Here is a 13,180-nt window from a genome sequence, read left to right on the forward strand (position 1 = left end):
TAGAATACCTTAGCTGTATTTGGCAAAATTTTTAGGAATTTTGGTCCTCAATGCTCTTCAACTTTATTTGGCCTTTTAAACTTTATTTGGATTCGAGCGTCACTGATGAGTCTTTTGTAGACGAAACGCGCGTCTAGCGTATATACAAAATTTAGTCCTGGTATCTATGATGAGTTTATATAGACATTGATTTTGATGGTTGTATTTGCCTAATAACAAAGGTTAACTATATTTATAAGAACAACATTCCATACCTCATTTACTTTGTTTGGATCTATATCTGTTCTATCTAACAAAACTTCTACTATGTTTAAATGTCCATGTTCAACAGCTGAGTGTAAAGTATTGTTTCCCGACTAAAATAGAAATGTTCTGATTTTCATAGTATTCATAAAAAAAATTAAAAAAACAGACGACTTTATAGAAACAAAAATGATGCCGTTATTTTATAATAATCACAATACCTTTGAAACTGTAAGGTGGTACCAGCACTACATACCAGTAAAAGTCTAAAATGGCCTATATCTGTACTCGACTGTACCTATTTTTACTCGACCAGTCTGAATTGGTCTTAATTTTACTCGACATTACTCGACCCAGTCTTAACCATACTCGACTGTACTGATTTGAACTTGACCCTTATCTTTGCCTTTAAAAATAGTCTGAACTATTACTCGACCAGTCTGAGCACATTCTCGACCTGTACTCGACCTATTTTTTCAGTCTAAACTATACTCGATCGAGGTCTGAACAATACTCGACCAGTATAAACCATACTTGACCAAATAACCCTCTACTTTTTTCAATTTTAACTTTTAAAATAAATTTCTTTTTAACTGACATGACAACAGTCATAATAAAATGAAGAGACATATAAAACAGATTTTTACATCCTTACATGATTCTCAGATTTATCAAACAGAGATAGTACAATTAAAACTATCTTATATAATAATTAAATTATATTGATTTTAAAGGTTTAGAGTTTTGTTAAAAAAATAGATTTTCTTTTACCTTAAAACCACACCTATACTGAGGGTAATAAAGCCTTATTAAGGTGCTTCTTGTTTGGCATGTGTTTATTTTTTAACTTACTTTTCCTAAGTTCCTATAAAACTACATAGGTTTCATGGTAACACACAATAAATATATAATTATCTTTTTAATGAGGCAATAATAGCCAAAAAAATCACTAAAATTGTGTAATCTTATATTAGAAATATATCTATTATTATTATTTATAGGCACTTATATTATTATAATTTGGGATATATTATATTATAATATATATCAAAAAGGGATAAAACATTAAAGAAATTAATAAAGTTGTTCTTCTGATTGGTGGTGAAGTATAAAGTAATATCTCCTGCTTAGGACAAACTCATTAAACAGATTACACCTGGTCAGAAAGTATTACATTCTAAATAACATTCATTCAAAATTGCAACATCCTGTTTAACTTTAATCGCAAGGCCTTTAAAATTCATTAGATAAGTAATATACGAGTTTAAGAAAAAAAAGGGCTTTCTTTTTACCTGTAAAACACACATGTACTGAAATAATTAGACTTTGATAAAGTGCTGCTTATATGCCATGTCTTTAATTTTGACAATTTTTTTTTTTAATTAACTTTGGAGCACATTTCCTTTTTTTTTTTAAAGGTTACCAATTATTGCTATGGAAGTTCTATTATCATGATTATATTAAATTCTTGATTTTACAAAACAAAGTTTGTTTTTTTAATTAAATTAAGGTGCCTAATATACTATTTTAATAAAAAAAAAATCACTGCATTATTAACTAAACTCAACTGACACCATAAATCTTAACTAGGCTTAAGTTAATGGTGAGCATTGTCCAGTTGCCATAAAATATATCTGAAATATTCTAAAAAATTGAATAACATTGAAAATATTAGTCACAATTCAGTTTTGAGATTATTTGATCAACTTGTTTTATTTTTATTTTAAAGATTTAAAGGTGATATATGTATGTACAGCTACTAAACCACTCAACGTTCCCTCCTACACTGAAAGAACACGAAACGAACACGCGAATAGAATGAAAACGAACGAGTTAATTCAGTAAGAATCGTGTATCACCACTCATTTCGTTAATTGAAGTCAAATCGTGTGTTGCCGCTGAAAGTAGTGTGTGAAAAAAACGAACGAAACGATCAGTATATTCCGTGTAAACAAACATATTCCGTTCAGAAACGATACTACCTCACTTCATTGGTTATTTGGCGATGATGATAGTTTTCAGATTTCCAAATGAAACGAATAAATGAACTTAAGTTAATCGGTATATTATACTACTCATTATTTATTTATGAATAGTTTAATTCATAAAATTATTTCGTTATTGCATTTGAAATAAAAAAAGAACAGTCTGAAATAAATAGATAAATTGTAACCTAAAAAATAAATATTTAAATTATGAAAGGCTAGCAAAATCCATCTAAGTATTAAAATACATTCTCTTCTTAAATCCTGACATAAAACATATGGCTGATTAACTATGCAGCTATATAGATTTATAAAATAAAGTGCAAATATGGTCAGTTTGGTTGATGCGGTCAAATAATTTGGTTGTACAAGTCAGCCTGAGGTATCAAAACTATTGAATTTTTGTTCAATATCAATATCAATATATTGAATAGAAGGAGAACATGCTGGCACCCTAAATTTAAACGAACACAAATTTGTAGTTATTATATTAAAATATTGCTGAATTTCTATGCAGGTATTGAGATTGACATAATAAAGTGCAAATTAATCGGTTAAGGTTGATGCAATCAAAAAGTTTCACCATACAGATAAAAAAAGATATTTTATACAAATCAGCCTAAGGTATCAAAACTACTGAAATGTTGTGTCGTGTCAATATTTTGAATAAAAGGAGAACATGCTGGCACCCTACATGTATGCGAACAAAAATGTGTAGTTATTGTACTCAAATATTTCAGTCATTTGTATTATACATTTAATCCTGACATAAAAATATGGCTGATTTACTATGCAGCTATATGGATTTACAAAATTAGGTGCAAATATGGTCAGTTTAGGTTGATGTGGACTTTTGTACAAGTCAGCCTGAGGTATCAAAACTATTGAAATGTTGTTACGTATCAATAAATTGAACAAAAGGAGAACATGCTGGCACCCTAAATTTATGCGAACAAAAAATTGAATCCTGACATAAAAGCTTATTTACTATGCGGCTATATAGATTTACAAAATAAAGTGCAAATATGGTCAGTTTTGGTTGATGCGGTCAAATTATTCTGTTGTACAAGTCAGCCTGAGGTATCCAAACGACTGAAATTTTGTTACGTATCAATATTTGGAATAAAAGGAGAACATGCTGGCACCCTAAATTTATGCAAACAAAATTTTGTAGTTATTGTACTCCAATATTGCTGTCATTTGTATTATACATGTAATTCTGACATAAAAATATGGCTAATTTACTATGCAGCTAAATATTTGTACAATATAAAGTGCATATATTGTCTGTTTTGGTTGATGCGATCAAAAAATTTTGTTATAGGAGTCAGTCTCAGGTATCAAAACTAATGAAATTTTGTTGCGAGACAATATTTTGAATAAAAGAGGACATGCTGGCACTCTGAATTGATGAGGACAAAACTTTGTAGTCCTATTGTTTTAATATTTCTGTCATTTGTTTTATACAATACATCCTGACATAAATATTACTGAATTAGTATGCAGATATATAGATTTACATTATAAAGTGCAAATATGGTCAGTTTAGGTTGATGCAGTCAAAAAGTTTCACCATACAGATAAAAGGAGATATCTTATACAAATCAGCCTTAGGTATCAAAACCACTGAAATGTTGTGTCGTGTCAATATTTTGAATAAAAGGAGAACGTGCTGGCACCCTACATTTATGCGAACAAATATTTGTAGTTATTGTACTCCAATATTACAGTCATTTGTATTATACATTTATTCCTGACATAACATTTTGCTGATTTACTATGCAGCTATATGGATTTAGAAAATTAATTGCAAATATGGTCAGTTTAGGTTGATGTGGACTTTTGTACAAGTCAGCCTGAGGTATCAAAACTATTGAAATGTTGTGACGTATCAATAGATTGAACAAAAGGAGAACATGCTGGCACCCTAAGTTTATGCGAACAAAAATTTGAATCCTGACATAAAAAGCTTATGTACAATGCGGCTATATACATTTACAAAATAAAGGGCAAATATGGTCAGTTTTAATTGATGCGGTCAAATTTTTCTGTTGTACAAGTCAGCCTGAGGTACTCAAACGACTGAAATTTTGTTACGTATCAATATTTGGAATAAAAGGAGAACATGCTGGCACCTTAAATTTATGCAGACAAAATTTTGTAGTTATTTTACTCCAATATTGCTGTCATTTGTATTATACATGTAATCCTGACATAATAATATGGCTGATTTACTATGCAGCTAAATATTTATACAATACAAAATGCATATATTGTCAGTTTTGGTTGATGCGGTCAAATAATTTTGTTATAGGAGTCAGTCTTAGGTATTAAAACTACGGATTTTCTTTTACATATCAATATATTGAACAAAAGGAAGACATGATGGCACTCTAAATTGAGCAGACAATTTTTTTTAGTCGTGTGTTCCAATATTGCTTTCATTTTGTATTATAGATTCTATCATGACATAAAATATTGCTGATATACTATGCGGCTATATAGATATACATACTAAAGTGCAAGTATGGTTGAATTCGATAGGTATTGGATTATATAATAAATGCCCGTTAGCATTGATCGTTTTTGAACTTATATAAAGGCAGATCTCGAATAATTTTGTATAACACGCATCGTTTTATGCGTACTTTATTTATTAATCGTGTTTAGATCAGGAAAGTATTAACTTTACATTCATTTTCGATGTTTATACCAAGAAACACAAATATTAAAAAAATATTTTTGAAAACCGATGTAGAGTGGTCCTGGTCACAAGTTAGCTAAGTGTTGAGCAGACCAGTCAAACGTTAACTTGAGAACAAGTCTGATTTCGATCGGAATTGTCAAATCAAAGTTAACTTATGTTAACTTATTCCAGGACTGGTTTCGAAGTTAACTTATATCAATTGCGGACCTGTTTCCAAGTTAACTTTTATGGCAGACATAAAAACAGACATAGGTCAGAGCAGTCCTAAATCCTATAACAGTTTAACTTTGAACAGTCCAAATGCAAGGTTATCAAGTTAACTTGCTGTACAGGTTAGGACTGCACCCATCTGTAGCATCTTTTGACGTTTCAATATTAAAGTATATTGCAAAGTTGTTTACATATTTTACTAGCTACATCGTCCGCGAGTTTTGAATTTAATAATTTTTTGGGCTATATTAACAAAGGATTCCAATACTGACTAGAACTACATTCCATACCTTATTTACTTTGTTTGGATTTATATTTGTTCTTTCCAACAACAATTTGATTATGTCAAGATATCCACCTTTAGCAGCTAAGTGTAAGAGAGTATCATCATCCTGAAAACATTTGCAATAATCACTGTATTATACGAAGGTCTAAAGATTACAGACTTTACAAAATAATGTGATTAACATCCAGGTTTTATCAACCAATTTTTATATAAGAAAATGCCTGTACAAAGTCAGGAATATGACAGTTGTTATCCATTCATTTAAGTGTTTGAGCTATTGACTTTGCCCCTTGATATGATACTTTCCGTTTTGAATTTTCCTCGGAGCTCGTTATTTTTGTGTTTTTACTTTTTGATAATATAAGTAAAAAGCCGTAATCAAGAATACACGAAGTAAATTATTTATATTAAGACCTTTTTTAAAATCGTTATTACTCTGAAGACCGTTTTTTTTAATCGTAATTACTCTGAGACTAAAAATGTGCATTAAGTTAATAACTTGTGTATATAATAACATTTTCATTGACAGGTGCATTTTGATTCCCTCCATTGTCAGAAGACAAGTGTAAAATTAAGTCCATATCATGAAATGTAATGGTCGAATGTTCTATAGCACACGCTTTAAAATGCACGGATCTAAACAATAAACTTTTCGTTGGTCACATTTTAATCACAAAGAAGATTAATTACGTACAATTTGAAAATTAATATATTTCTTATATATATGTTACGTGTTAATGGTAAAGTTATAGAGCTGAATCAACAAATATTTGAAATATTGACTAGAACTTCATTTCATACCTCATTTACTTTGTTTGGGTCTATATCTTTTTGTTCTAATAACAATTTGACTATGTCGATATATCCACCTTTAACAGCTAAGTATAAGAGAGTATCATCATTCTGAAAACAGTTGCAATAATCACAGTATCATACGAAGATAAAAAAAATGACAGACTTAACAAAATAATTTGATAATATCAATAAATAACCTAAAGGTTACTAAACTCAAAGTGAACGGATGCATATATAGACTGTTGTAATTGTTTGGTTTTCTACACATTTTGATTTGAGCGTCACTCATGAGTCTTATGTAGACGAAACGCGCGTCTGGCGTATTAAATTATAAGCCTGGCACCTTTGATAACTAATACATGTAACAATAAATTGCAATTCCTCTGAAACTGTTAATTTGAATAACGTTAATGACTTGTGTAGATAAAACAGGGTCAAGGCGACTTTCATTTCGAGTCCTTATTTTGTTAGAAACTATGTGAAAAACAAGATTCCCGTCATCAAATTTGAATATTGACATATTCACAGATATAACACAAAAGCGTTGAAATTCATTGACCTAAATAATATACTGCCGTTGGCCAGTTCAATTAACGCATATAAAAGCATAAGATACGATTTTAGAATAAACCTTCTTCTAATTTTAAGGTTAAGTGTTAATGCCAATACTGTATCGGTATTGAACAATCCAATATTACAAGAAAAAAGATGAGGAAAGTTCTTTACAAAATGCTTATCAATGTAACGTGAGTAATTAATATAGGTTCAAATTTTCATACATGTTAACAGTGGTATTACTGTTTAATTTAGAATGTGGTATAATTGAGAAAAAAGAAAAAACAACAGTTCTTCAAAAATGAACAATAAAAAGTGTTTTTTTTCAAGCTTTTAAAAAAGTTAAATTTAGAGTCAAACCTTCGACAAGGTTAGACCTTTATAATATATATGAACCTATTTCATGGTTTTTTGCTGGTAGAATTTTAAGAGCTTTACACACATTGATTGATTTTGATCAGATCGATTTTATCAATAGCAAAAAAGTAAATGAATTTATCCTGATGTACAGTATACAGAATAAAAAACTACATTTCCCGTTTTGTTCTTTTTTATTAGTTTTGAAAAAGCATACGTTAACGATGCAATGTTTCAATCCCTATTGTTGATTTATCTGTACCAGGAACGCTCAAAGCCAATTATTTGAAGGTCAATGATAAGTAAGTAACAAATAATGTGAAGAGATTTATAACCAAAACGTTCAATTATATAAAGACTTCTTATGTATTGATTCATCTGTGAACACCCCTTACAAGTAACTCTAAACAACAATAAAGGCAACATAAAAAATGTATCAACTTTTAACAATAAAATATTTCTTGACACCCTTTAAATCTCCACACATTCTTACTTCAGAAAAAACTAAATTAAACATATTAAACTTTACAAACTATAACGTTTCATTTCGAGTCTTTATTTTTTTAGAAGTCATGTGTAAAGGAAATTACCCCTTATCAAATTTGAAAGTTGAAATGATCACAGTTTAATCGCAAAAGCGTTGAAATTAAAGAACCTAAAAAAATCTACTGTCGATGGTCACAATTCAATTAATGGTTGATCGTATATAAAAGTATTTAAACCCAATTTTAAAATAAACTTCTTCCAATTTTAAGATTAAGTGTTGAGGTCAATGCTATATCGGTATTGAACCACCCAATAATACAAGAAAAACAATTTATTTAGATATTCCAAATGAGGAAAATTCTTTACAAAATGCTTATCAATGTAACGTATGTAATTAAGAAACACCAACATTTTCATACATTTTAACAGTGGTATTACTGTTTAATTTAGAATGTGGTATAACTGAGAAAGAAGAAAAAACAACAGTTCTTCAAAAATGAACAATAAAAAAATCGGATGTATTTTTAACAGTATAACATTTTAATTTTCAGAAAAGAATTGAAATCTGTTTTTCAAGTTTTAAAAAAAGTTAAATTTAGAGTCAAACCTTCGACAAGGTTAGATCTTTATAATATATATGAACCTATTTCCTGGGTTTCTGCTTGTTGAATTTTTAGAGCTTTACACACATTGATTGATTTTGATCAGATCGATTTTATCAATAGAAAAAAGTAATTGATTTTATCCTGATGTACAGTATACAGAATAAAAAAAACTACATGTCCCGTTTTGTTCTTTTTTATTGGTCTTGAAAAAGCATACGTTAACGATACAATGTTTCAATCCCTATTATTGATTTATCTGTACCAGGAACGCTCAAAGCCAATTACTTGAAGGTCAATGATAAGTAAGTAACAAATAATGTGAAGAGATTTATAACCAAAACGTTCAATTATATAAAGACTTCTTATGTATTGGTTCATCTGTGAACACCCCTTACAAGTAACTCTAAACAACAATAAAGGCAACATAAAAAGGTATCAACTTTTAACAATAAAATATTTCTTGACACCCTTTAAATCTCCGCACATTCTTACTTCAGAAAAAACTAAATTAAACATATTAAACTTTACAAACTATAACGTTTCATTTCGAGTCTTTATTTTTTTAGAAGTCATGTGTAAAGGAAATTACCCCTTTTCAAATTTGAAAGTTGAAATGATCACAGTTTAATCGCAAAAGCGTTGAAATTAAAGAACCTAAAAAAATCTACTGTCGATGGTCACAATTCAATTAATGGTTGATCGCATATAAAAGTATTTAAACCCAATTTTAAAATAAACTTCTTCCAATTTTAAGATTAAGTGTTGAGGTCAATGCTATATCGGTATTGAACCACCCAATAATACAAGAAAAACAATTTATTTAGATATTCAAAATGAGGAAAGTTCTTTACAAAATGCTTATCAATGTAACGTATGTAATTAAGAAACACCAACATTTTCATACACTTTAACAGTGGTATTACTGTTTAATTTAGAATGTGGTATAACTGAGAAAGAAGAAAAAACAACAGTTCTTCAAAAATGAACAATAACAAAATCGGATGTATTTTTAACAGTATAACATTTTAATTTTCAGAAAAGAATTGAAATCTGTTTTTCAAGTTTTTAAAAAAAGTTAAATTTAGAGTCAAACCTTCGACAAGGTTAGATCTTTATAATATATATGAACCTATTTCCTGGGTTTCTGCTTGTTGAATTTTTAGAGCTTTACACACATTGATTGATTTTGATCAGATCGATTTTATCAATAGAAAAAAGTAATTGAATTTATCCTTATGTACAGTATACAAAATAAAAAAACTACATGTCCCGTTTTGTTCTTTTTTATTGGTCTTGAAAAAGCATACGTTAACGATACAATGTTTCAATCCCTATTGTTGATTTATCTGTACCAGGAACGCTCAAAGCCAATTACTTGAAGGTCAATGATAAGTAAGTAACAAATAATGTGAAGAGATTTATAACCAAAACGTTCAATTATATAAAGACTTCTTATGTATTGGTTCATCTGTGAACACCCCTTACAAGTAACTCTAAACAACAATAAAGGCAACATAAAAAGGTATCAACTTTTAACAATAAAATATTTCTTGACACCCTTTAAATCTCCACACATTCTTACTTCAGAAAAAAACTAAATTAAACATATTAAACTTTACAAACTATAACGTTTCATTTCGAGTCTTTTTTTTTTAGAAGTCATGTGTAAAGGAAATTACCCCTTATCAAATTTGAAAGTTGAAATTATCACAGTTTAATCGCAAAAGCGTTGAAATTAAAGAACCTAAAAAAATCTACTGTCGATGGTCACAATTCAATTAATGGTTGATCGCATATAAAAGTATTTAAACCCAATTTTAAAATAAACTTCTTCCAATTTTAAGATTAAGTGTTGAGGTCAATGCTATATCGGTATTGAACCACCCAATAATACAAGAAAAACAATTTATTTAGATATTCAAAATAAGGAAAGTTCTTTACAAAATGCTTATCAATGTAACGTATGTAATTAAGAAACACCAACATTTTCATACACTTTAACAGTGGTATTACTGTTTAATTTAGAATGTGGTATAACTGAGAAAGAAGAAAAAACAACAGTTCTTCAAAAATGAACAATAAAAAAATCGGATGTATTTTTAACAGTATAACATTTTAATTTTCAGAAAAGAATTGAAATCTGTTTTTCAAGTTTTTAAAAAAGTTAAATTTAGAGTCAAACCTTCGACAAGGTTAGATCTTTATAATATATATGAACCTATTTCCTGGGTTTCTGCTTGTTGAATTTTTAGAGCTTTACACACATTGATTGATTTTGATTAGATCGATTTTATCAATAGAAAAAAGTAATTGAATTTATCCTTATGTACAGTATACAGAATAAAAAAACAACATGTCCCGTTTTGTTCTTTTTTATTGGTCTTGAAAAAGCATACGTTAACGATACAATGTTTCAATCCCTATTGTTGATTTATCTGTACCAGGAACGCTCAAAGCCAATTACTTGAAGGTCAATGATAAGTAAGTAACAAATAATGTGAAGAGATTTATAACCAAAACGTTCAATTATATAAAGACTTCTTATGTATTGGTTCATCTGTGAACACCCCTTACAAGTAACTCTAAACAACAATAAAGGCAACATAAAAAGGTATCAACTTTTAACAATAAAATATTTCTTGACACCCTTTAAATCTCCACACATTCTTACATCAGAAAAAACTAAATTAAACATATTAAACTTTACAAACTATAACGTTTCATTTCGAGTCTTTATTTTTTTAGAAGTCATGTGTAAAGGAAATTACCCCTTATCAAATTTGAAAGTTGAAATGATCACAGTTTAATCGCAAAATCGTTGAAATTAAAGAACCTAAAAAAATCTACTGTCGATGGTCACAATTCAATTAATGGTTGATCGCATATAAAAGTATTTAAACCCAATTTTAAAATAAACTTCTTCCAATTTTAAGATTAAGTGTTGAGGTCAATGCTATATCGGTATTGAACCACCCAATAATACAAGAAAAACAATTTATTTAGATATTCAAAATAAGGAAAGTTCTTTACAAAATGCTTATCAATGTAACGTATGTAATTGAGAAACACCAACATTTTCATACACTTTAACAGTGGTATTACTGTTTAATTTAGAATGTGGTATAACTGAGAAAGAAGAAAAAACAACAGTTCTTCAAAAATGAACAATAAAAAAATCGGATGTATTTTTAACAGTATAACATTTTAATTTTCAGAAAAGAATTGAAATCTGTTTTTCAAGTTTTTAAAAAAGTTAAATTTAGAGTCAAACCTTCGACAAGGTTAGATCTTTATAATATATATGAACCTATTTCCTGGGTTTCTGCTTGTTGAATTTTTAGAGCTTTACACACATTGATTGATTTTGATCAGATCGATTTTATCAATAGAAAAAAGTAATTGAATTTATCCTGATGTACAGTATACAGAATAAAAAAAAACTACATGTCCCGTTTTGTTCTTTTTTATTGGTCTTGAAAAAGCATACGTTAACGATACAATGTTTCAATCCCTATTATTGATTTATCTGTACCAGGAACGCTCAAAGCCAATTACTTGAAGGTCAATGATAAGTAAGTAACAAATAATGTGAAGAGATTTATAACCAAAACGTTCAATTATATAAAGACTTCTTATGAATTGGTTCATCTGTGAACACCCCTTACAAGTAACTCTAAACAACAATAAAGGCAACATAAAAAGGTATCAACTTTTAACAATAAAATATTTCTTGACACCCTTTAAATCTCCACACATTCTTACTTCAGAAAAAACTAAATTAAACATATTAAACTTTACAAACTATAACGTTTCATTTCGAGTCTTTATTTTTTTAGAAGTCATGTGTAAAGGAAATTACCCCTTTTCAAATTTGAAAGTTGAAATGATCACAGTTTAATCGCAAAAGCGTTGAAATTAAAGAACCTAAAAAAATCTACTGTCGATGGTCACAATTCAATTAATGGTTGATCGCATATAAAAGTATTTAAACCCAATTTTAAAATAAACTTCTTCCAATTTTAAGATTAAGTGTTGAGGTCAATGCTATATCGGTATTGAACCACCCAATAATACAAGAAAAACAATTTATTTAGATATTCAAAATGAGGAAAGTTCTTTACAAAATGCTTATCAATGTAACGTATGTAATTAAGAAACACCAACATTTTCATACACTTTAACAGTGGTATTACTGTTTAATTTAGAATGTGGTATAACTGAGAAAGAAGAAAAAACAACAGTTCTTCAAAAATGAACAATAACAAAATCGGATGTATTTTTAACAGTATAACATTTTAATTTTCAGAAAAGAATTGAAATCTGTTTTTCAAGTTTTTAAAAAAGTTAAATTTAGAGTCAAACCTTCGACAAGGTTAGATCTTTATAATATATATGAACCTATTTCCTGGGTTTCTGCTTGTTGAATTTTTAGAGCTTTACACACATTGATTGATTTTGATCAGATCGATTTTATCAATAGAAAAAAGTAATTGAATTTATCCTTATGTACAGTATACAGAATAAAAAAACTACATGTCCCGTTTTGTTCTTTTTTATTGGTCTTGAAAAAGCATACGTTAACGATACAATGTTTCAATCCCTATTGTTGATTTATCTGTACCAGGAACGCTCAAAGCCAATTATTTGAAGGTCAATGATAAGTAAGTAACAAATAATGTGAAGAGATTTATAACCAAAACGTTCAATTATATAAAGACTTCTTATGTATTGGTTCATCTGTGAACACCCCTTACAAGTAACTCTAAACAACAATAAAGGCAACATAAAAAGGTATCAACTTTTAACAATAAAATATGTCTTGACACCCTTTAAATCTCCACACATTCTTACTTCAGAAAAAACTAAATTAAACATATTAAACTTTACAAACTATAACGTTTCATTTCGAGTCTTTATTTTTTTAGAAGTCATGTGTAAAGGAAATTACCCC

At 28.7% G+C, this 13,180-nt stretch overlaps 1 long non-coding RNA gene across 1 annotated transcript; it reads right to left on the minus strand.

The window, feature by feature from the left end:
• Positions 1 to 254: 254 nt before the first annotated feature.
• LOC134681973 (uncharacterized) lies at positions 255 to 6,336 on the minus strand. The gene is made up of 3 exons (XR_010100738.1): positions 6,233 to 6,336; positions 5,436 to 5,537; positions 255 to 356 (listed from the first exon to the last, which is right to left on the minus strand). It is a non-coding gene; the product is annotated as an uncharacterized LOC134681973 (long non-coding RNA).
• Between the last annotated feature and the right edge of the window lie 6,844 nt (positions 6,337 to 13,180).

The sequence above is a fragment of the Mytilus trossulus genome, chromosome 8, assembly GCF_036588685.1.
Source record: "Mytilus trossulus isolate FHL-02 chromosome 8, PNRI_Mtr1.1.1.hap1, whole genome shotgun sequence".
Taxonomy (NCBI): domain Eukaryota; kingdom Metazoa; phylum Mollusca; class Bivalvia; order Mytilida; family Mytilidae; genus Mytilus; species Mytilus trossulus.